This window comes from Rhea americana, unplaced genomic scaffold, assembly GCF_003343005.1.
Source record: "Rhea americana isolate MKP2758 unplaced genomic scaffold, rheAme1 scaffold_73, whole genome shotgun sequence".
NCBI lineage: Eukaryota > Metazoa > Chordata > Aves > Rheiformes > Rheidae > Rhea > Rhea americana.
In genome coordinates, this window is record NW_028186901.1 from 440,843 (window position 1) to 463,420 (window position 22,578).

The 22,578-nt window shown below is 38.0% G+C and overlaps 1 protein-coding gene across 3 annotated transcripts in view; it reads left to right on the forward strand.

The window, feature by feature from the left end:
• KIAA1328 (KIAA1328 ortholog) overlaps positions 1-22,578 on the forward strand; it is a 170,325-nt gene that overhangs the window by 143,915 nt on the left and 3,832 nt on the right. The gene's annotated exons all lie outside the window — the stretch shown is intronic.

Below are 22,578 nucleotides of genomic sequence, written 5' to 3' on the forward strand. Positions count from 1 at the left end.
CAAGCTTGTGGCTCTCAGAATGGTTATTCGCAGGGTGGTTTTAATGATATTTCTGCAAGAAAAATAGTATTTCGTTACTTGGCATGCTGAGGTTAGACTAATAGTGAATTTGTTTGCCTGTCATGGTTTTATGCATGCCTACCTCTGCTTTTCAGAATACAGCCAAGCATTGCATGTTTGACTGTACAATGTTATTAAGCCAAGTGTCTACACCTGCATGGGGCCCTTGAAATTATGTTCACAGYAGATTTGGAAAGGTTTTCTACTCCATGTACTTTTTAATCTAAACCAAAGCCAATATGTGTGGGAAAAAAATCAAGGCTGGGGCTGGACAAATTTGGAAGAATAAGTTCTGTTCTTTATCCCTAAAGCACAGTTCTGTCTGACAGTCTTAAGCATCACCTTTTTGGTGACCAGGGATGTCTTCCTTGTAATTGCTGTTTGCCTAGAAGCAAAACACTGATTTTTGTCTGTGAGCTGGAAGGAAGCTTGAAGGGGGGGAGGGGGAAGTAATGACATTTGTATGCTTTCATTTAGTAACAAGTTTTTACAGAAACTAGATCTTACTTCAGGTATAATCAAGCACTGATTTCAGCAAAACAAATGTTGTGTTGCAAAACAGAAATGAAACTGGTTTAAATCAAAATATTGAGCCATTCTTTCTTAAAAAAAAAAAAAAAAAAAAAAAGTTGTAAATAGTGCTGTTGTGAAAGACCATTTAATGTGATTACAGCCCCAGTGCAATTGTCCGGCTCTCCCCACCCTGAAACCCTTGTAGTGTCGAGTTTGACTCAGTAAGTCATATAATGCCGCAGATAATCAAGCGCTTACAAGACATAAGCAAAGGTTGTTCTGCTCACCATGGAAACAGATAATTCTCCTGTTACGTTTTTTACTCTGGGCATCTAAGAAGTGAATTTAGGAATAGTTAGGTAAATTAAGGGATTGAGTGATATTCTGATTTTGGCATTAAGCCTGTTTTTTCTTGTTGTGGTTTTAAATCACAGCTTTAATGCTAGCTGAATGTATTGTCTTGAAGTTTCTTATAGCCATTAAAATAAGCGATTTAAAAGTTCCTGCAATATAATATTCCTTCTAGCTGTATTATTATCTGTTAGACCACAGTGGCATGTCAGAGTTTTTATAAACTGATTGTATTGCCTAAATTTGTGTTTAGGGACATTTTAAAAACAGAACTATTTACCCAGTTGCTGAGCACATCTCAGGTGAATGTTTATTCTAGGACTTTTAAGCAAATTAATATCTGATACAAAATATAATGTGCAGAGCTCTATACTTAGTAATGCACATTGGAATAGTGTAGAATAGATCTGCTATGCTGAGTATTTAGGTAATGTGACAGTGATGAGATTTAAGCTTTTGCCTTACTTATGCAGTAGTTGCCCTTCAGGTCTKTGTGTTGGATGTTTATATATGGTTCTACTCTTAAGATGATAATATAAAGTTCTTCTACAGAATCTAGACAAGTACTTCTAAAGAAACAGATTTTTTCCCCCCTTGTATCAAACATGATTCAGTATTCAAAAGAAGGAAGAAGAAGAGAGAACTTTCATTCCAGACTTAACTTTTGAACATTTAAAGGAATTAAGTGTCTGCAAGGGTGTGGTGAGGTAGATGATGAGCATGATCGGAGACACAATTTTTTTCAATTCCTTARGAGAGCTAGTTGTACAGAAAGTCCAATATAGTTCCATATGCAAGTGATAAAATGAGACGTTTGCAAATTAATCTCCCTTATTCACAGTGTAGGTTGTTAATTGTTCTCTCCGCTGGCTGTCGATATAATGTGAAATTTTCATTCCCCATTCAAGATGGAAAAAGTTGTGGCTGAAAATGTTAACATTTGCATTTTTATTTGTTGATTTATTTAAAGGACAGCCTCTCTTACAGCAATCCATCACTCAGTGACACCCCAAATATGAATAATGTATTGTAGACTTGCGGTTACAATGTGTAATAAGTGCCAGAGACAGTAGAAGAATGTTAACTATGTTGCAAATGTAATATTTATCGACTCATAGTTTATTGCTTTCGAGGTTCAATAATACTGACCATAGGACATTAATATCACTTATCTTGATTTTAGTTGGGCACCTCTGTATGTAGAAATAACCCATCTATCTCATACTTACAAAATAAATGTGAAATTTACAGCGCTTTATAAGAAGTGCATTATAGGTTTCTTTGCTCAGAGCTCACAATTCTCCTCTTTTGCCTTCTCATTTACTTATATCTAACATTGATCCCACTCCAACTGCCTGACCCAAAYGGTGAGCACTTCGACACTCTTTATAGAGGCTTTGTTTACCGGCTGTATTATGATCCTGTGCACCTGATCTTGATGGTGTTTGGGCCAGGTCTCTCTTCCTGTTAAAGACCAGTATGAAAAGAGACTGTTAGATAGTTTTCTAGTGCTTGTATCTAAAAGACAGTGGTTAAGAGGCTGGAACAGAGATAACTTCTCCTTTGAAAGTATGTAAATTCAAAATCTAAGTCACCTTTCCTTTAGAGAATCATGACTATCAGAAGTAGAACTGTTTAATTAGGTCAATGGTTGTCATTATAGACTTGGAGTTTGTTTACCAAAAAAAAAAAAAAAAAATCAGCCAATGGAAATACACTAAAGCAGTTTTGAATGATCAGGATTTAAAATTCAAGTTCATTTTGAGAACCAAATTTTTCATGGTACACTATGAAAGAAATTTTACAATGAGGATATGTTGTGGTAGCAAACCAATTTGCAGTAATCATTTTCATTTCACATCCTTGCTCTGGAATGCTGCTTCAGAAACTGATTCCAAAAGGGGAAACACTTCTCCTTATCTACAGTGTTCTGTTATTACCACTAAAAGCTTTGAAGTCTCTGGGGTGAAGAAGTGTAGATGTGAAACCAGGATTGGGATCAAAACCAAATTTAACAATAGGACATTTCCAGCTTGGGTTGAAATCAGATTTCACCTGTGCAGACCGACTCTTGGGAAACCTAGAATTGGGTTCAGTCATGAAAATGATACTCCTTGATTATATTTCATGTTGTAGACATCAAATAAATTTTAAAGTGACATTCTATATTTACATTTGAGGTTATCAAATTTAACACATCATCCCATTCTTTTTCTTTACTATGTGTAACAGAMACACCTATCTGTGTCAAAGGAACATCTTGTAGCTGCTCTGTGATAACAGTTTTGGTGTGTCCGTTGCTGACAATGAAAATCACATTGGGAAACTCTGACTTGCAGTGCAAGAGGATTAATGTTAATTAGCAACTGTTGGCTGTAATTGTCATCCTCATTAAAATGCAGAATTATGTATTTCTTAGTTATAAATAACCTTKCTAATTGTACTTGATGTATGCCAGTTTAATCAAAAAGTACACTTACAAACAGGCAGATATTTGCATTAATCTAGCACTGGATCTTTGAGTCTTTTTTGATCATCTTTTATTCCAAAGTTGACTAGTTGGGGGAGGTCTATTGCAGCTACATATCCTTTGCACATTTTTTTTATTCAGCTATGTGGATCTGACAGGATTTTGTATTAAAATGAGGGGAAATGTCTTCTGGGAATGTTCAGTGCAACAGAAAAGGTGTCAGATTTGAAGTAGCTGGCAAGGTTTCCATCATTCAGTGGTATGACAATAAGTTGATTGTAGTTTGAAAGTAATAATAAGTGAAGGAAAACAGTACAAATCATATTATGAAGCCAACTTAACCCTTTAAGCCTGCTTTTTACCATCATTTTCATTGTTAAATCTTGATTACTTTTTTACTATTTGACTGTTTTTGCAGGTTCTCAAACACCATATTAAATCTTAAGTGAATGTTGGTTCGTTGGATGTGATTTCCATTTGTACTTGTAATCCGTACTTGGTGTTTTCAGGTTCAGTTTGTGCTTTGCCTTGCTGCCTTGTCAAGAACCCCGTTTTGACTGCTTTTTTTCCCTTCCTCCACTGATACTCAGAGTACTATGCATTGTAACTTTTAAACATTTTCCTGGAATTACTTACTGTCACAGAAAAGTTTCTGTAGAACTTGACAAATTAGGACCACTTTTGGTTCCTCTYTTCATGATTCTCTGAAGGAACTGTGCGTGATTCTCTTCATAACACTTTAGTCACTTCTCTGCTCCTTCTCCAACAGAGAAGAGCATAATAGAATTACATAATATCATATATAGAATAATCAGATCTTATTTTAAGAAGCCATTTTTGTAAATGCCTTGTTCAGATGAAGCAGTATCTTTGGCAGGGTACTTAGGTGGTAGGAGAGATTGCAGATCTCATAACAAATTGTTTTGCTTTGTTCTTCTATCCTGAAATAGCTGAAGCTCACATGAGGATAGTAAACCGTCCTGAACTCCAGGCCTGAGATGGTAGATCCCTTTTTTCCATACGGCCCTAGAGAAAACTGCAGCAGATCACCAAGAGTGTCCAGGCAGCAGAAGCAGCTGCAGGCTGATACCGTCAGCCATTTGGACAGTTTTGTCTGAACATTCGCCCTTCTGAGCTCTCTAGCTGTTCTCCCCATTCTGTTTTTTCACCTCACATCATTGGAAAGCCATTTTCACTCTACTTTCCCTTTCCTTTGCCCTATTGCCCTTTGCTCTCCTCTCCCCAAATGTGGCACTGTCATACTTCCTCCAGGCTGCTTTATCTGTCTGTGTATTCTTTTTCTCTGTCCTTTGCCTGCCTTGACTGTTTAGGCTGTAAACTCTCCAGGACAGGACCCTGGCACACTAAATCTCCATGCTTGGTTGGTCCATGTAATAAACGTGATTAACTGTGATGCTAGTATAGCTAGGGTGGAATTCATCTTGCTTAACTTAAGACATCTGAGCTAGTTACCCTCAGCTCCTTTTATGGTTGATGACCTATTTTAGGATGAGCTAAATCACCTCTGGGTGATACCTGTCTCCTTGTGGACTGTAAAACAAGCCTAGAGTAACGGGCACTGACATCTTTTCCCTCTTGTAACTGAATAGATGGAACTAAAAATTAGTTGTTTGTCTTTCATATTTTGATTATAGATTGGAGGCAAATGCAGGGTTAACTTACATGCTGCATGGTCACYAGGTTGATTATTAATACAATGTTAATATGTGTGTTATAAATCAAAGAGCTTAAGTACTGAATGCTCTCGGAAGGGGAGTTTACAGGTGAACATTCAGCATCTTCCCCAATGGAACGTGAGCTTATAACATGATAAAGCATTAAATAAAAATAGTGATGATGCAAATCTGGAAAGAAGGGTTAGAGTTGTCACTACTTTAGGGGAATCCTTTTCAAGGTGACATAAARTGTTGAAGCCACATGACTTAAACATAGGTGACCAGGATACAGTAATATTTATGAGGTCTGAGCAGGACTTTGCACCAGTAATTTCCCATCTTTACTGGTCAAACACAGTGTATATCCAGAGATGGTTTTAGTAGACACAGATCTGTATTCTCAATTACTTCCTGCTGATGAGTTGCCTATTTGCARAAGAAGATCTTCCCTCTTTATCACTGAAGAACATTAACCAGCACTTTTTATTATTAGATTTGCCCCATTCCGAAGTCCTGGAATTTAGAGTTTTAATGTGCCTTTTTCCCCTTTGTGGTATCCTAATTCTTCTCTGCCTCAATAAAAACTTCTAGCTCTTGTTTTTACCGCTGTGAATAACCTAGTATCATCACTGGATGTCACTTCATTATTTCTCCTTTTTCTAGACCATTTGTGTGCATTAAARAATTCAGACCCTAACAGATTTCTGTAGGAATCCACTAGTGACCTCCCATGCCATTTTAAAGTAGAACAATTTTAATATTTTGTCTGTATTGGCTTTCTTCTAACCATTTCTCTATTCTTGAGTGGGTTTTCCTCCTCACTTCGTGGCAACTTTGAGTCTTTAGTGACAGATTTGTTGAAAAGCTTTCAGAACACAAGATAGATGATACTAACTTTATTTTCCTTTTTTGGATGCATAATAATGCTACAAACCTAGTAGAGTTCTCTGATTAATTACGACTTTATATTGACTCTTTTCCAATACATCAGGCTTATCTGTGTTATGAATTCTAGTCTGTATTATAATTTCTATCAATCTGCTTGTTTTAAATGTCAGACTTTTTCATTTGTAGTTTCCTGCATTACTCCAAATCCCTTTATAAAAAACTTATATTTGCCAATTTTCAGTGCCCCAGAACTGAGGCAGTTTTAGGCAATTTGTTATGCACCACAGTTAATAGTTCAGCTCTTTCATACCGGAGTTGCTTTAGAACTTAGTATCATCTGATCCCAGCACTTATTACTTGCTCATTCTGTTGATTTGTTCGGTAACGTATTTATACGACACTTCAACTTGAGACATGTCTTCCACCATGTCCTCTGCAACATCAGAAACTTCGCAGATTCCTGCATGGTGAATGTGTGTTCATATAATTCATTGACCTTTTCTGCTAGGGCCTTATCATCCTTAGGTGCTCCTTTCTAACTTTATTTCCTCCTGGCTTTAACAGGTGCTCAGACAGGCTTCCTATTTTTAATATATTTAAAGCAGGTGTTATTAGACCTTATGTGTTTGGCAAGATAATCCATAATTTTCCTTGGCTAAGCATTACTGTGCRTTCTTTTTTAATCTGTCAGGTTTTATTCTTTGCTATTTTCCTTATTTGGACCTGACTGGACATAAATGGAACAGTAAAAGAGACATTTAACTAGTCTGGCTGGATTTCATCTTCCTGAAGTCTTCTTTCATAGGTTGTATGTCTTTTTCGGGGCCCCAGTATGATACCGTTAAACAAATGTGTACCGTTTGCAGACATTTTTACCCTTTTTGACTGCCTCTTGATTTTTTTTAACAAACTTTCTCATATTTGTGACATTTTCCCCTCTGAAATGCAGTACTTCTGTAGTGAATTTTTGCTGCACAGGGATATTAAAACTGAGTACCTAATRTTTGYTGTTACACCTTGGTTGTAACATCTRAACAATCCGTGCACCACTCAGATGTGGAAGAGCTTTTGTAGACAGTCTTCTCTTTTCCAGTCTGAAGAGTCCTAGTCTAAGGTGGGGATACCTTAAAAGTTTGTAAGATTAAAAATGACATGGGGGAAAATGCATAGGAAACGGTCCTTCACTGTGTCATCTACTGGGGGAAAAAAAAACAGTGGACCTCCAACAGAATTGTGAAATGGCACATTCAAAGCATACAACATGTAAATAGAGACAGCCAGAAATCGTGATAGCCCATGTCCTAACTTACTGTATTTGTTATGTTCTTAACGCCACATACTCCAAGATTCTGTGCTAGTGGTTTTCTCTACTACAGCTTTTTAGCTTCTTTAATTCATCCAAAATCTATGGCTTCTCATAAAGATATTTTAGTAATTATATGTTCATCTCTTAATATCTGTGTTAAGATATCTCTGATGTGGAAAAAAATATCTGAGTTTAAGTCTCCATCTTACAAGGTTGCCTATCTGGAATTAGTTCACTGACGTAAGCGGAACTAGAATARGACATAATAACTAAAGAGACAGACTCTGCTCCATGGTAGGGTAATGAAATAACTGAAGTGTATTTCCGCATTTGATATGGAAATTCACAGCAGTATTTCACAGTAAAGAATACTGAACTATTTAATATATTTTTGTATGAACCCTGAATTATGTAACATACCATCCAATTTCCTGATGTGGATTTGAAGGAAACTAAGAACTGATGGGGTAACCCTAGTTCGCCCCGTACTGTAGCAAGAGGATTGCTGTTGTCAGTCTACAGTTCCTTGCTTAAGCTGAATGCACTAGTTTCTACTGTAAGGTGTGACTTGTTTTCTCTTCCTAAATCAGATGTCCCTTTTCAAAGAGTAACTTCGCCTTTGTGACAGGCTGTGACTGGAGAACTAAAGTTATCTCCTCAGCATTTAGATAATTTTAAAACGATATGTTTATTTTTTTCATTTTACGTACCACACAATTTAATACATTGTAAATATTGTTTTAATATAGTGCTTAAATTTATCAATACAACTTACTTCCAGCTCCTAGGTAATTTAGAGTCATGTATAATAGTTCTGATCCATCTGTCGTGTTTATGAAGTGGTATTTCATTTATGCCCCTCTGCAAGAAAAAAAGAATCTTTGAATCTATGGGGAGGGGAGTTCATTTGAAAACAGAGTAGAAAATTAAGACGTTACTGAAAGTAGTACTGTCTTTGCTTTCCGTCCTATACAAAGCTATCTCTTCCTGCTTTAGTAGTCTTGCTTTAAGTGTTGGTTTTCTCCTTTGGTTCTTTCTATCTTAAATTTAAAATGATTTTATTTCATTAWATACATCTGAAGAACATAGCAGAAAAAATATTTTTTTTAAATTCTTTTTCTGTGAAAAAACAAATAAAGACATTCTGGAATAATAATATATAATTTATGTATTTAAAATCTTTTAAAGGAGATTCTCAAAGCTTCTAATGCCATTGTACTTTTAACTTTCATTTTTGCTTCATCTGCATTGAATCATCTTTTACTACTTAAAACAGAAATTGGGTTTATTGAAACATTTCAGTTCTGATTATTTTTTAATAAAGATGAAGAAGTCTAACCTAATGAAATCACTGGAATGAAATGAGAAAAATTTAAAAGAATTAATAAGCTGAAGACTTGAAGGTTTTATTAAGTCACATTTGGCTGTATGTTTCTCTGTGTGTATCGTCTTGGATCAGTAGGGTGAGAAGTATGGCATGTCAGAAATGACCTTTGCACCGTTAGACTGACTTCTTCTGTTACATTTCTAGAAGGGTGAGTTGCAGACAACTTGCACTGCCAGTAGAACTTGTGTGTATAACTCCAGTACCTGTGATCATGAAATTGGCTTTGAGATGCACAGTAGTACTGAATTCAGCTTTTATTTCCCATAGGTCTGACTTAYAAATATATTTTGTAGAACGGATGCACATCTATCAATCTATCAGATAACTGTGAAACGTCATAATGTATGAGCAGCTTTATGATTTATGAGCTTGCAGACTTTTTTTTATACTTTTGGAAAGAAAATGTTTCCTGCTCCATGAAGATCATCTGATAATTCAGTGTTGTACTGTGCAGCTATACTTGTAGTACTATGTGTGCAGTTTGTAACTTGCTCTGCAAGTCTCAAGTCTAGTGTAGCAGATTGTCATAACTGTGCCCCTGCCCGTGGATCTGCTGGGGGATGTCAAGTACTGCTTTTGTTCCAATGACCTTGTTGTTGTGGAGGAACCTATGCTCTTCCAGCGCTTCTTTCCCCCTCTTACTGTAACAAGGGAAGTAACTCCTACAAGGCCTTTAACACTGCTCCTGCTGCTGCTCCTCCCAGCTTTTGTTGGCGCCCTGTAGTTGCTCCTTGCATCCCTATTCTCATCCGTATACCCATATCTCCCTCCCCCTTCCTTGCTAAATTCAAGTCCCTCTCAGTTTTATTTTTCCTATCTCCCAGTGGCATCTTAGCTCTTAAATTTCTAAGCACAAGAGCAAAGTGTGCTTTCTTAACGCAGCCTGAAATGACAACTAGATACTACTGCAATGAGCTACTTAAAAAATGTGTAGATCACTACAATGTATTGGCCTATTGTAATTATCTGTACAATTCTTTTGCTTTCATTCCTGTTTTGTKATGAACTTTTTAGCAGCAGACCATTTCTACCAGTGCACAAAGCGTAACATCACATGACATTGACTTTACTCAAACCAGAAGATTTTTGTGCCAAGGTTGTAACATTGTATCATTACTTCATTGTATCTGTGTGAAAATTTTAATTTCACGCCCTGCGGACTTCACTGTCTCCGTGCTCTCTACTCATGTTGTTGCATAGAAGGGTAAGTCCCAGGGTCACATTCATTTTGTAGGGTGCCTTCTTTTTTTCTTTTTTTCTTTCTTTCTTTCTTTCTTTCTTTTTTCTTTTTCTTTTTTTCTTTTTTTTTTTAAATCAAGAGTTCTGTTTCCCTTGAGAGGTCGTGCTGTAAAGTTATTTGGGGATTTCTGCCAGAAAAATACTTGCAAACTTTAACTGAATATACTGAAAATATTTTTGATAGTTTTTTTAGCATGTAGATATGATCCTTTTATTGAAATATATGTAAGTGTTGTGTGCTATATACTGTGATGTATTTTTACATGAATAGGTGCAAGTGATGTGGTAGAAGTATGCATTAATACACAGGGATGGGAAACGCTTGTTTAAATATATTACCACATTTCTCATCCACAAGAAATCCAGTCTAGTTCTACAGAGATGCAAACCTTTGCGGGCAAAAGWAGCCCTTGTTTGATGTTTTGAATGGGTTTATGGAGCTTTCTGTTTTCCAGACATTGGCAGTTTAAGCTTCGGTGGTTGCTCTGTACATGCATTGTATGGATAAGTCACAATTCAGTCCTTGCTAGTCAATCCTCAGCCTTTTGTCATACACTATCAGTGAGGCTTAGCGCATCTGTGAAGCGAAATACCCTAGTACAGATTCACAGAATCACAAAATGGTTGAGGTTGGAAGGGGCCTCTGGAGATCATCTAGTCCAACCCCTCCTGCTTAAAGCAGGGTCACCAAGAGCATGTTAGAGAGGATCTTGTTCAGGCGGGTTTTGGATATCTCCAGGGATGGAGACTCTACCACCTCTCTGGGAACCTGTTCCAGTGTCTGACTATCCTTACAATAAAAAATGTTTAAATAGAATTTCTCATATTTCAATTTGTGCCCGCAGCCCCTTGTTCTTTCACAGGGCACCACTGAGAAGAATCTGGCTCTGTTGTCTATATTCTCTCCCACCAGATACTTGCACACATTGGTAAGATCTGCGTTTCTTCAGCATGTCACAGTCGATCTGAATGGCAGCACAACCATCGTTTGTGTCACCACCTCAWTTCACATCAGCCGTTGGCCAGCAGCTTGGTTCACTTTCTATTCTTTCTTAGCCTAACRTATATTCAGCAGAATATGGGAATGAGAGACTGAGAGCCAGGCTCCTGAGCCATTAAGTGCCCTGCCATGTTTTTCAGAGTGTATCAGTGACACTCTGTAGTTTTTGACAGAAACACAGACTGTCTGCAGGTGTATGGTTATCGAAAAGTAATCCTGCAGAGCCCAAGATCATCTTTGCTGGTTACTGCTGGGAATGAACGAACTAAAATTTCACTTCTCAACCCATCTGTTCAGCAGCCAAAAGTAGGTAATTTATCTCAGTGGGACACATACCACCTGTGTAAAGTTTTTGAAAGAGGTTGTTAGCATGCGCTGACTATAGCCAAGGGACACCAGGCCTGAGTGCCTTGTACTCCGTGCTTTACTGCTGGCTTTTTCTGTAGGGTGCCTTCTAGCTTAGTACTTGCACAGTGTCAAGCCTATTCAGTGCCTGTTTCCCTATGAAGCTTACAATGACACTACCTGTGCTGCCACGCGACGTGTTCTTGTGCTGCCTGCGTGCAGCTCCTCACTAGCCGTCACCCCTCTTTGACATGCTAAACCAGGCACCACCAACACACTGTATTTTTTACACCTACTGTTTTCTCTCAGTGACTTCTCTTGAATTATGTATCCTCATCATTGATGTATGAAATCTCAGCTGATTTAAAGATTACCCTGGAGAGTTCAGCACACCTGGAAATGAACGGAACGGCGGTTAATCCCGACCCTTCCTCGACTGAGTGCAAAGCTGGGAGGTTAACAGTAGTTGGGTAATGGCACGCAATTTCTATGGCAGCTTTTGTTTCTTCACGTATGGTCTGAGCCTAAGCAATCGATACATCAARATGCCAGCTATTTTAGCTCAGTTGCAATGTTTACTTTCAGGCAAAATTGAGTGAAGGAGTTCGAATAAAGAGCTAGCATATACAAAGATTCTGGGTTACTGTTCTTTTAGGACTAGACACCAAAGATTTCATTAGATAAAGTACCTGAAACCGCTTGTACATCTCTCACTGGGATGTGACTAGAACAGAGCAAGTGAACACAAAGCTGGCTGAAAAGCAGCTGCTCTCTGATGTGAGGCTTCTGAGTACATTGGGAAAGAAAAAGAAGCCACTGAGCGTAAATTACACGTATARTGTCAGCAAGATGCAGAATTGCAAGCCATGTAAAACTCGAGCACTCTGTCCTCTGTAACACACTTCAGCTTCTTCAGTGTGAGTTGTGGTCGCTCTGCTCCTTGCAGAAATAAGGCTTTTCTAGATGATCTGCAAGATCCTGTGTTCACCTCTATTATGCCAGCGTAACTGGCCTAAAAAGATAATGCCCATTACTATGCTTTTAGCATTAATAAAGTTATACCAATTAAAAACTGAAAGCAACAGTCAGCACTCAAGCCTGCGGTGCACAGTCTGGCTGGAAAATGGGCTTTTTGCAAGGTAAAATGCATCCATTCTCTGTTTTGACTATTATTATACTTGAAATTTAAATTCCTCTGAATTTCTAGGCAGTTTCAGCCCCATTAGCTTCCTATCACACCATCTTGTAAAGCTTCCTTTTCTTTTCTAACTCTTCTGCTATACATCTGGCTCATGAGCAGAGAAGGCCAAGGCATGGGTTTTTGCAATAAATGCTCTTTTTTAAAGTCAAGCCTCCAACTGAGCACTTCCTTCTCACTACTTCTACCCTTTCTCTTTCTACCCTGTTCCTTACCAAGGGACTGCTCGCATAAGCACAGAGGCTATCATCATGGCCTTGTTTTTTCATGGATCAGGAGCTAGAAGATGTTTGCATTTACCTCCAGAGTATAATTCTGACTGATAGGTTCTTATCAGGGTTGCCAAGCCCATCCATCCAATTGTCTATTTCTGTTCTGAAGACCAAGCAACCATAAAGTTGAAAACCGTGTTATATTTTTGGAATCTGAAATTTCAGACAATGTATTTATGAATTATTTATGGGGAATGTGTTTTCAGTAATGTGCAGCATAAAATGGAAAGAATGTGTATCCATACTTGCCCTGAACTCTCCAAAGTGCATGCTAATAAACAGAATGATAACCTACCATCACTYTTGCCCTATAAGATTTATAGTGCAAGCACATTTTTTGTGTAGTTCAATTCAAATCAGTTTGTCAACTTAAAGCTGTAGTGTTTTGTTTTAAAGTAGAACTTAGTGAGTGATTTTCTATTACTTAAAGAAATCTAACTGCTCCCCATCTCCTTATTCTGCCAGAGTTAGGGTCTGTAAATTTTTCTAGTCATGCTGGTATAGAGCCACGCTAAATTATGCTTTAATTCACAATTAGAAGGAAGTGGCAACTGTACAGAGTAGCAAACCTTTCATTTAAAATGGCCATTTTACAAGATCATGATTCTACGGAATGATTAAAATATTGAAGAATAATTAAGGTATCTTCAGATTTTCAACTGTTTAGAAGTGCTGGGCTTGTTTAATTTTTTTAAGCCTCCCTGAAACAGCTTTTTCTGTAATGACAGTAATACAGGACTTTATATTATCACAACTTGTTGTTTATTGGTGTCTTAATTGTCTAATGGTAACTTGTTTTCAATGATATAGCTGACAGGGCAGAGATAATTAAGAAACAGAAGAATTTGATTGCTGGATTTTGCTATTAAATACTCCATGTCACAGCAGAAGAAATTAAGCTGATAAGCAGGAGGGGAAGAATAGCACAGATCCACAGGAAGGTGTTTAGGTACGGCAATTGTCTGTGTGTAAAATGTTTCACCAGGATAGAAAAAAAGAAGGAAAAGGTAAAATAATTCCTAAGTATTCACTGAGACATCTCATTTGCAATTGTCATGGTGTAAATTGGAGACCTCACAGTACCTATTCACCCTGACACAGTGAACTGCAGCAGAATGGGAAGAAGCCCAGCTCCGCTGAGCCGGAGGCAGAACTTCCCCTGGTTTCCATAGGGTCAGGATTCCACCCGAATGTACACTTAAAATGACTGCAGTCCAGTTTTGCTCCTCTGTTCAATGAGGTTTTAAATCTTGCAGAGGTAGTAGCATTTCTTGCACAGTGGTTAGAAAGTCAATGAAAACTCACAGTTCAGTAGCTAAATGACAAGGTAAGAAACTTTGGTATCATAAAATGGTTATAAGTGTTTGACCTAAAACTATGCAGATGTCCCAGTGATTGTACTGTTGAAGCAAAAACGTGATTTATTATCTCTTAGACTAAGAATTTGGACTGAGCTTGTGAGGAAAGGCAGACTGCTAAGCAGTGTAAATCATGATGGACTTTGTAACCTTGCAATTTTTTTTTGTTTTTTCTTTGTTTTTTTCTCTGAGCCATGCCCCTTTAAATTATATTTATTTAGTACCCTGAAAGTTCTCAGCAATGTACAAGGATATAAGCCAGTCCTAGCTCTGCAAGAAGTAAATTAGGGAAAAGAGATGAAACATGAAAAAGAAATCAAAACTGTGAGGCAAGACAGAATGTCAGAGAGGAGGTGCAGAATTGCACTGCCACTTACATATGCAACCCTTTGTCAAAGGCTCTAGTACATTATAAAAGGAAAAGCACAATTTAAAAGATGATTCATTGAATTAGAGGTTGCTGTGTGGGGAAAAATACTTGGGGACAAACTTGTGAGAGCAAAATATTGAGAAGAAAGGCTGTTAAGGTGGGAGAAGTATGGGGTTGAGGTATGGGAGAAAAGATGATGACAGCTTAGTTTTGGCCCAGAACAATGAAGGTTAAAGATTGTGGTGAAGATATGCTGTGATGACAGAGTGCTTAAGGGAATAAAAGCTAAGCATGCTCTGAAGTGCAAAATTATTATGTAATATCACAGCAGAATCAGGGCCTCAGGTGTTGTACATACACTAGGGTTCATTTTCTGATCTGAAGAGCTTTCAGACTTGATGAGATGGAAAAGGGTGTGTGGGAAGGGAGAGAAGGACAATACAAACCGAATGATTGCAAAAGTGGTTGTTAAACCCCATGGATCTGTATTATCTTTCTTTTTTACTAAAACTTTGTTCTAAGTTATCCTTTTCTCTCTGGCAGGTCTGTTTTAAAAGATTTCTCCACTTCCCAATACTCATTTCTCTGTTCACCCTTTCCCTTCCAGAATTATCACAACCTCAGTTGTTCCAGTACAGCTACCTGCAGCCATAGCTTAAAAGAAATGATCTGGATTTTGTTGATGTTTTTTTAACTACTAGAAGCACACACAGACAAAAACAATAAAGAAGCCCTTTCAGTTGTATTTGACAGGTTGGTAACATCATAGCAAAGTCTGAGTGAAAGTCCAATGTGGAAGTAGCAGAAAAGGCTGAGTTACTAGGGCAAAGAGGTAGGATTGGGAGCGCTGGGAACAGAGGACTGGTGAGAAATTTAGGTGTTGGTCTCTACCTACAGGTCAAGTGAAGATGACAGTGGCATGTTTGTGTCACAGGAGGGAATGAGAGTGGCAATAGGTATTATTTCAGTAATAACAGCCAGTTGGATGCTATCATAGATGAAACTAGAGTGAAAAATGGAAAAGAAAAATCTTTTATTGGCTCTTACCTAGGGCAGAAGTTTTCTGCAATGGTGTTGCTGAACTCAGTATCCTTTAGTACACTGGCTTTGCTTGGGATGCAGAATGCCAGAGGGGAACCAGTAGTGTTCAGCCTCTTTCAAGATCTTTAGCTCTCTTAGCTCTTTACTACTGTTTATCGCTTTGAAGAGGGTATCCCATAACACTTTCAAGCATGACTCATTTAAGTTAGCAAAGATGTGATGTTACCAAATTCTACTGCTTCTCTGCTAATTCCTCCAGTAAAAAGTTGGCTGCAGTCTCTGATGATATTTTTCACAAGATTTAGTGGTAATTGCCACTGACTCCACAGAATAAGAGGCATTCAGTTTGCTGGTGTTGTAGGTCTTACAGCATAGAGCAGTGTTACAGTGCAAGTACCAATATGTACAAATTAGAAAGCAATGAAGTAGCAGAGCAATGAAGTAGCAAGAGAAAGGCCAATGTCATCTGAGTCTGCAAAGCATGTGTCTTGTGAGTGTTAGAGGAAGCAGCTCTCCTCTCTGTTTCTGTGTCACCACACCAGGGGAATATGGTGCTTATTTCTGGCTGGTTGCTTACTGGAAAGATACCATCAAAAATCAGAGGAGAGAAGCAAAATCTGTTGCTGTGCTAGAGGTATTGATATATGAGAGAAGATTAAAATATGTGTGACTTGGATAGATGTTGACTGAGACTGAAGCAGAAGGGAAAAATGTGATATTATTCAAATACTTAAAGTGTATTTGCATCAAAAAAGCAGATAGATCTCTGGGTACCATGCAAGATTTTTAGCTATAACTAATGGTGTGAGGCTAGGAAGAAGAAAAAACCCTCTTTATCTATCTCCACCTGACTATCAGAAACATTTTCTTGTAGTGTATTCTTGTTTGTGTCACATGCACCTTCTCCTTCTATCAAACTCCAAAGCAAAAAATGCATGAAACATTTGTGATRTTTTCCATGTTATCCTGATCTCCTTAATTGTGTGTTATATCTTCCTCCCTGGACTTTGACTATCTATTTAGACAGTATGCTCTTTTGGACAGGGAATCACTCTTAAAAGTATCTGTAGAGTGGGTCCCCCTGATCCTGATCAAAGCCCCTCCAGGTTATACTGTAGCCCATAAATAAGTAATAATGGTAACGATAGTGTGAGATGTATTTGGCTGTGGAATGGCCTCCCAAGGCAAATAGCAAGAGGCTGATTGTTAACAACAAACACTAAGGAGCACACTGTAGGGAATGGTTCTCCRTCAGCAGGGAGATGGCTGGATGATCTAATAAATCTTTTCCTTCTCTAGGTTATGATTATGTGAATACTGCCTTAGAGAGTTCTGTAACAGTCTCTGATACTATAAGCTCTCTATTACATGGGTGTGAGTTTTACAGCGCTCTGGGAGGCTCTTGCTGAGGACACTGTGTAAATATATTCTGTTTTACGTTGTGTGATGTATTTTAAATAAAAGGCTCAGATCTTTTTTTAATTGCTTTGAAATATACTGCAGTCTGATCTTTTTCTTTAAGAATTAAAAAACTTTGAGATGCATTTGGAAAATACAGACCCGTTACAGGCAGGAAATATGGCCCAGCCTGGAGCTGATTTAAATACATACGGCACTGCTGAATTTGTCTCTTCCTGTGTCCCACAGTGAACAGTGTCTCCTGCCTCTCAATCTGCTTGAAAGTAAAATAAAATAGGAATCTCGTGCTAACTAGCAGAGTCCCTTTGTCTCTGATTCTCTGTGTAATCTTGCTCATTCACTTGAGGCTTCAGTCTCAGAGATTACACTTCTCTGTTCTTTTTTTGATTGCAACATCTTGAGAGTCATTACATGGGAATTCTTTGGTCACTGAGGATGCAGTGCAAACAGGAGAGGCAAGGTCCTCTAACCTGACATCTGGCCTTTCAAGGAAAAACTGCAAAGTTAGCCTCTCCTCAGCTTTCCTATTCTATCCAACCACCTAAAAGTTTCTAGCTACCACAAGTCAGAATCCTGGTCTGAGCCAGCAGGATGTTTCATACATCCTTATGGCACAGCCGGAGACAGATCGTGTTGCAGAGGACCCCTTAATTTGAGCAAAGTTTTGCCCTCCACCCATATAGCCTGCGTTAACTTGGGGGTAGGTGATCATTCATCAAAGCAAGTTTTTCACAGATGAAATGTTTGTGATACAACCTGAGGTTATCTTCAGGTTTGGAGTAGTTTTGGCTGCTGAGGCCATTTCTCTGCCTCTGTGTTTTATCCCTAGGAAACTGCTTTTATTTGCTCTGTTTGCTATAATCTAGTACGAATTTGATACTTGCTTTAGCATAGCAGTAAGCTTGGCTTTCTTTTCTGTAAAATGGGTCTGTTCCTTACCCCTTGAATGTGTTTTTGGCTGTATTTAATATTTGTAAAGTGCTGGAGGCAGGCAGTGTTTTACGAATACAAAATAGTGTTAGGCTTTGTACTTAGGCACAATACTGTGGCGTAATTCAAAGGCAATTCATGTAACATTAGTAAATCACTTTGAACTTTATGTTGAAAATATAAGCAGCAGTATAAAAATAAACCTTTTTATTTCCTTTGGTATATACAGTTAAATAAAGTAAACCTGTACAGCTACTAATCTCCAAAACCGTATTGCCAGTATGCTTTGTTGAAATGCCATCCCCTTGCAGAACAGACATTCCGGGCGTTTTGTATGCGTTTACGGTTGAAGAATAAATTTTCAGAGACTGTAAATGAAAAGATATCTCTGAACATAGTGATCAAATAATATCTGACACTGCTTGTTTAAGGAAAAATACATATATCTCACTGCCAGAGTATTTACGACTCCAGTAAGTTTAGTTATTTTGACTCATGGGGAGATTTCTGCTCCTCCAAATATCAAATGTGTTTGGGATTGTGCTGTTTTTCCGGGAAGGAGCAAATAAAATTATTGGTTAAATGACTGCACAATGTGAAAATACAATCATGTAGTTTAAAAATTGAACAGTGTATAAGAAATATCGCATATTTTACCATGGGAAATAGATTTAAAAATTCAATGACATATCCCAAAAGTATAAATAAATAAATAAACAAGCATAACTGTCCAGCCAACTGATGTAAGGATGTTTTGTGATTACCTTCAAGAATGACGTTTTCTCTATTTTCTTTCACAATGATTAATTCTGTGCATTATTTTTGCATAACCAGACCATTTAGATATTGTACATTGTAGGATTGTCTGAACTCTGATTGCCCAATAGGTTTTATTTGACAGAGAACCAAATGGTTTGAGGTGATTTCTCAGCAACCATCCTGGGAATAAGAGGTTTATGGTTCGCAGAGCAACAGCCACATTTGCGTGTTCATCATAAAAATACAGGAGCATTCCTCCCCATTTGGGTTGGAAATCTAATGCAAAGTAAGATGCACCTGTAGATGTTCTGAGAGTTGTATTTCTGCTGCACAGGCAATGAAAGAGAAATACTGTGGGAGGAAGGATTTGGCACTGTACAAACCTGGGGGTTTTTTGTACTGTTTTCCTCTTTAAAATGTGAGCATTTAATGAGCTGTTCTGAATCATAATGCTTTATGATGTTTCCTGTTACCTTAGTGACGGACTACAAAACTTCTACATTGAGAGTGTATAAACTCCACTAGATTCTTCTGTATTTAATTATGAGCTAATGCTTAAAGTTTAAAATAAATTTTCAAAAGCACCTTAGTGGCTGAGGAGCCAAATTTCCAGAAACCCTTAATTGTACACACAAGATTAAGGGAGTGTCATCATGGCACTATGCAGCACCAGACCAAGATGGATWTAACCAGCCAGGGCACAGTTCTGCCCTGACACAGCTGTACTGGTTTGATCCCAGTGGTACCTAACTCTTAGATAGTTTGGGCATCTCCATACTGCTCTCTGTTAAGCTATGTTTGGAGGAGGTTTACATTAAAACCGGATTTCCTTATTGAAATAAAAGCTTAAGAGATTACCTGGTTTGTTCTCTCTATTTTTATTTCTACCTTCTAGAACTGGCCCTGCCTTCAGCAGGCCCAGGATGCCAATTATTTTTGTTTCCTGKGCTGATGAAATTTCTGGAGACTTAGTTTAGTGTTTAGTTTCACCAATCTTTAGCTACATAAATAGCTGGACCTCTAATCTAAGCTTGTAGAGTAGACTTTACACGTTTTCTTCTCCCAGAATGAAACATGCAGACTTTCAAGCTGATGAATGTTAAATAAAATACATATACATATACATATATATATATATATGGGGGAAGTGTCAAAACCAGACTTAGAAAAGAGATAGTTTTCCAGTCTGTTGCGGAGGTGCTCATTGACTTTTTAACATACTTACAAATATAGCAAAAAGGTGAAGACAGACTGAATTATCCTTAAAGGGACAGTTGCCTATCTTTCAAGAGGATTCCAAGTAGATTATTTCCTTCTTTCAAGAGGATGAAACATCATCTAGCACTGATAGAACATTTTGATTGCTTGAATCAACATTTATTCATGAAAAGTTTCTGTATATAGTTGATGTCCCCAGAGCTGGTACCTGGGATATTTTTTCTCCTGGGGAAAGGTAAACAATATGAGAGTACTCTTTGATTGTTAATTTGTATTAAGAGTGTTCTGTATTCACAAGCCAAGTTTGCCAGATCAGTTTTCATGCTTGAAATGTCCCGACTTTTGAGTACCTGTAGCCTTGATTTTGTGTAAGCCTTAAAGTGTTATAATAATAATAATGAATCCTGTTTTTACTTACACATGTATTCAGCTCATGCACAGAATACATATGCTGTTTTTTAGAGAATGTTGCATTTCAGGATTTGAGCGTCCTGACTGCATCTCTTTAAACATTCAGATACAAATAAACTGTGAGAAAATTGTCTTTCTGAGCTTCAGACTGGGTCTACTGTGTTGCCTCCAGCCAGATGCTGTCAGATGTTGCCTACACAAACTGGGGCAACCCATTAGCATGGGATTAAACACTAAATACCTGCAAGGAGCATTCTCTTTATCAGATAGCGCTCTGTTAGCATAGTTCATTCACTTTATTGCATATATAACTGTGGTGTCAAATAGACTGATTTACAACACCTGTTCTTTTACATAATCTTTGCTATTTGCTGCTCTTGTAATCTGCCAAATCATTTAGCCTTCCTGATAGCAGAAATGCTGTAAAACTTAGATAAACTTGCAGAAGAAATGAACTCCAACGTACTGCTGAAATGTAGGGCCTGCACGTTTACTGTAAATGCACTGACTGGTCTGGTTTCCCCCTACCTAATCTGTGATTGAATGTGGCTGCTGGAGAAATTGAAAATTTTGTGATAGCACTAGAGTCAGARGAGATAAGCATTTGTATGCTAGACTAGATTAATCTAAAAAGGAGTTTTAGGTGTGGCTAATGAAACCAGTGTATGTGTTAACTGGTTTTCTTTGGGGTTCAAAGCATCTGTGTATATCTATATAGAGCCTAGTCCAAAACTTTCTGTACGTGGAAAGCATGTCTAAATAGTTGTGTGCTAGTTTTCACTAGCAACGTGACTTTCTCCATCTTCGATTAGAGAGATCTTTAAAAGGCCTTAGTTTTTAAAGGGTGCTTTCTGAATGCAAACAACCCTTTAAATCGTGTTGTCCAACTACCCRAAAAACATTTGTCCTTTTGAAATTCTTGATTAGGATAACTGTAATGYATCATATTTGAGGGAGATTAGCCATCTATGTAGTCTAGCTGGAACAGAACTAYCTGCTTTTGCTTTTGTTTTGAGTCACTCATCTCTGGTTTTATTGGGGCTGATTTGAACAGATGAGTAATACAAAGACACCTAGACAAGCTAAAAATGTGAACAGGAATTTTACAGAATGAGTTTCTGATTGGGAGAAATGTAAGCTAGTGTATCTGAGGGAAAATAAACCAATCTACAGGTAGTCAAATAGTAGGGAGAGCACTGTAATGCAGTCATAGTGAGTTAGACTGTGCCATCAAATTGGAAGGAGCAATAAAAATTGTTGAAGGAAATGAAAGTGTTGAATTTCCAGTGCAATCATAGCATCAGAAAGCTCTAATGATTTATCGTTAAGACCGCTATTAACTTATCACTAGCACAGTTAACTCCTCTGAGCTAAGGAAGTCTTTCAGAGACTCTGACACAACTGTTGAGTTACTATGAGTTCCTTGACTAGCTGGGATGTAACTCTCACTGCTGGAGCTAATGAAAGAGCGAATGAAATGTATGTTGCACAGCTTTGCTAGTTTAGGCAAGAAAGCTGCTTTGCGTGATGTTAGTGGACAACATAGGTGATGCGCTCAGTGGTAGTCTGCCTCTGGGAAATACATTGACCTTTGCTAATGTTTCACCTCAGTAAAGTGTTGTGGATACTTGTACTTAAGAACTTTTCATTTCACCCTATTTTAGGCACGTACTCCAGCTGGCTAGTTGCTTAGTCTTCCTAGGCTCCCTCTGTCCTGAATGAAAAAAACAGAGGCTTTTTCATAGGGACTTGAAACAGGAGTCTGAGATGTTCCCTTACTGTGTGGAGGAGCTACTCTTTCTACCTACAGTAGAGGGAGCCTGTGAAAACCAACCAGCTGCACTGAGGCCTAGGGCTGKGTGCTGTGAATAATCTGTGTGTGCAAGTCATTGAGGGGACTTTGGGGTAAAACTCTTGAGTGATAGCTCTGAGATTGGAGAACAGCCTCCCTGGGGAAGCAGTGGAACCAGTATTGTTTAAGACATTTAAAATTGGACAGGAGAAAATATATTGTAATGATCAATCCTGTGCTGGTATTTAGATCAGGTCTTGTCTCGTGTGAATATTAATAGGAAGTCTCTGTCTAAAGTAACTGCCATTATTCAGTGTGCGTTACTAGCTAACATTCGCTTGCAACCTTCCTCCACATCTGTACTCACACTTAAAGGACAGTTTGAGTAATGTTTAGCATCTTTGCCTTCTCTCTTGGTGCCTGAAGCGCTGATTTTGTGTTGCCTTGCTTAGATTGTATTCCTTCAGTGCTTCCACCAGACAGATTCCATATAGTGCGTAGAGATTTACAGGAAGCACGTGKAGTTTGTGGCAATAATAATAAAGGCTCCTGCTGTTTTCAAATCCCTGGGAAAC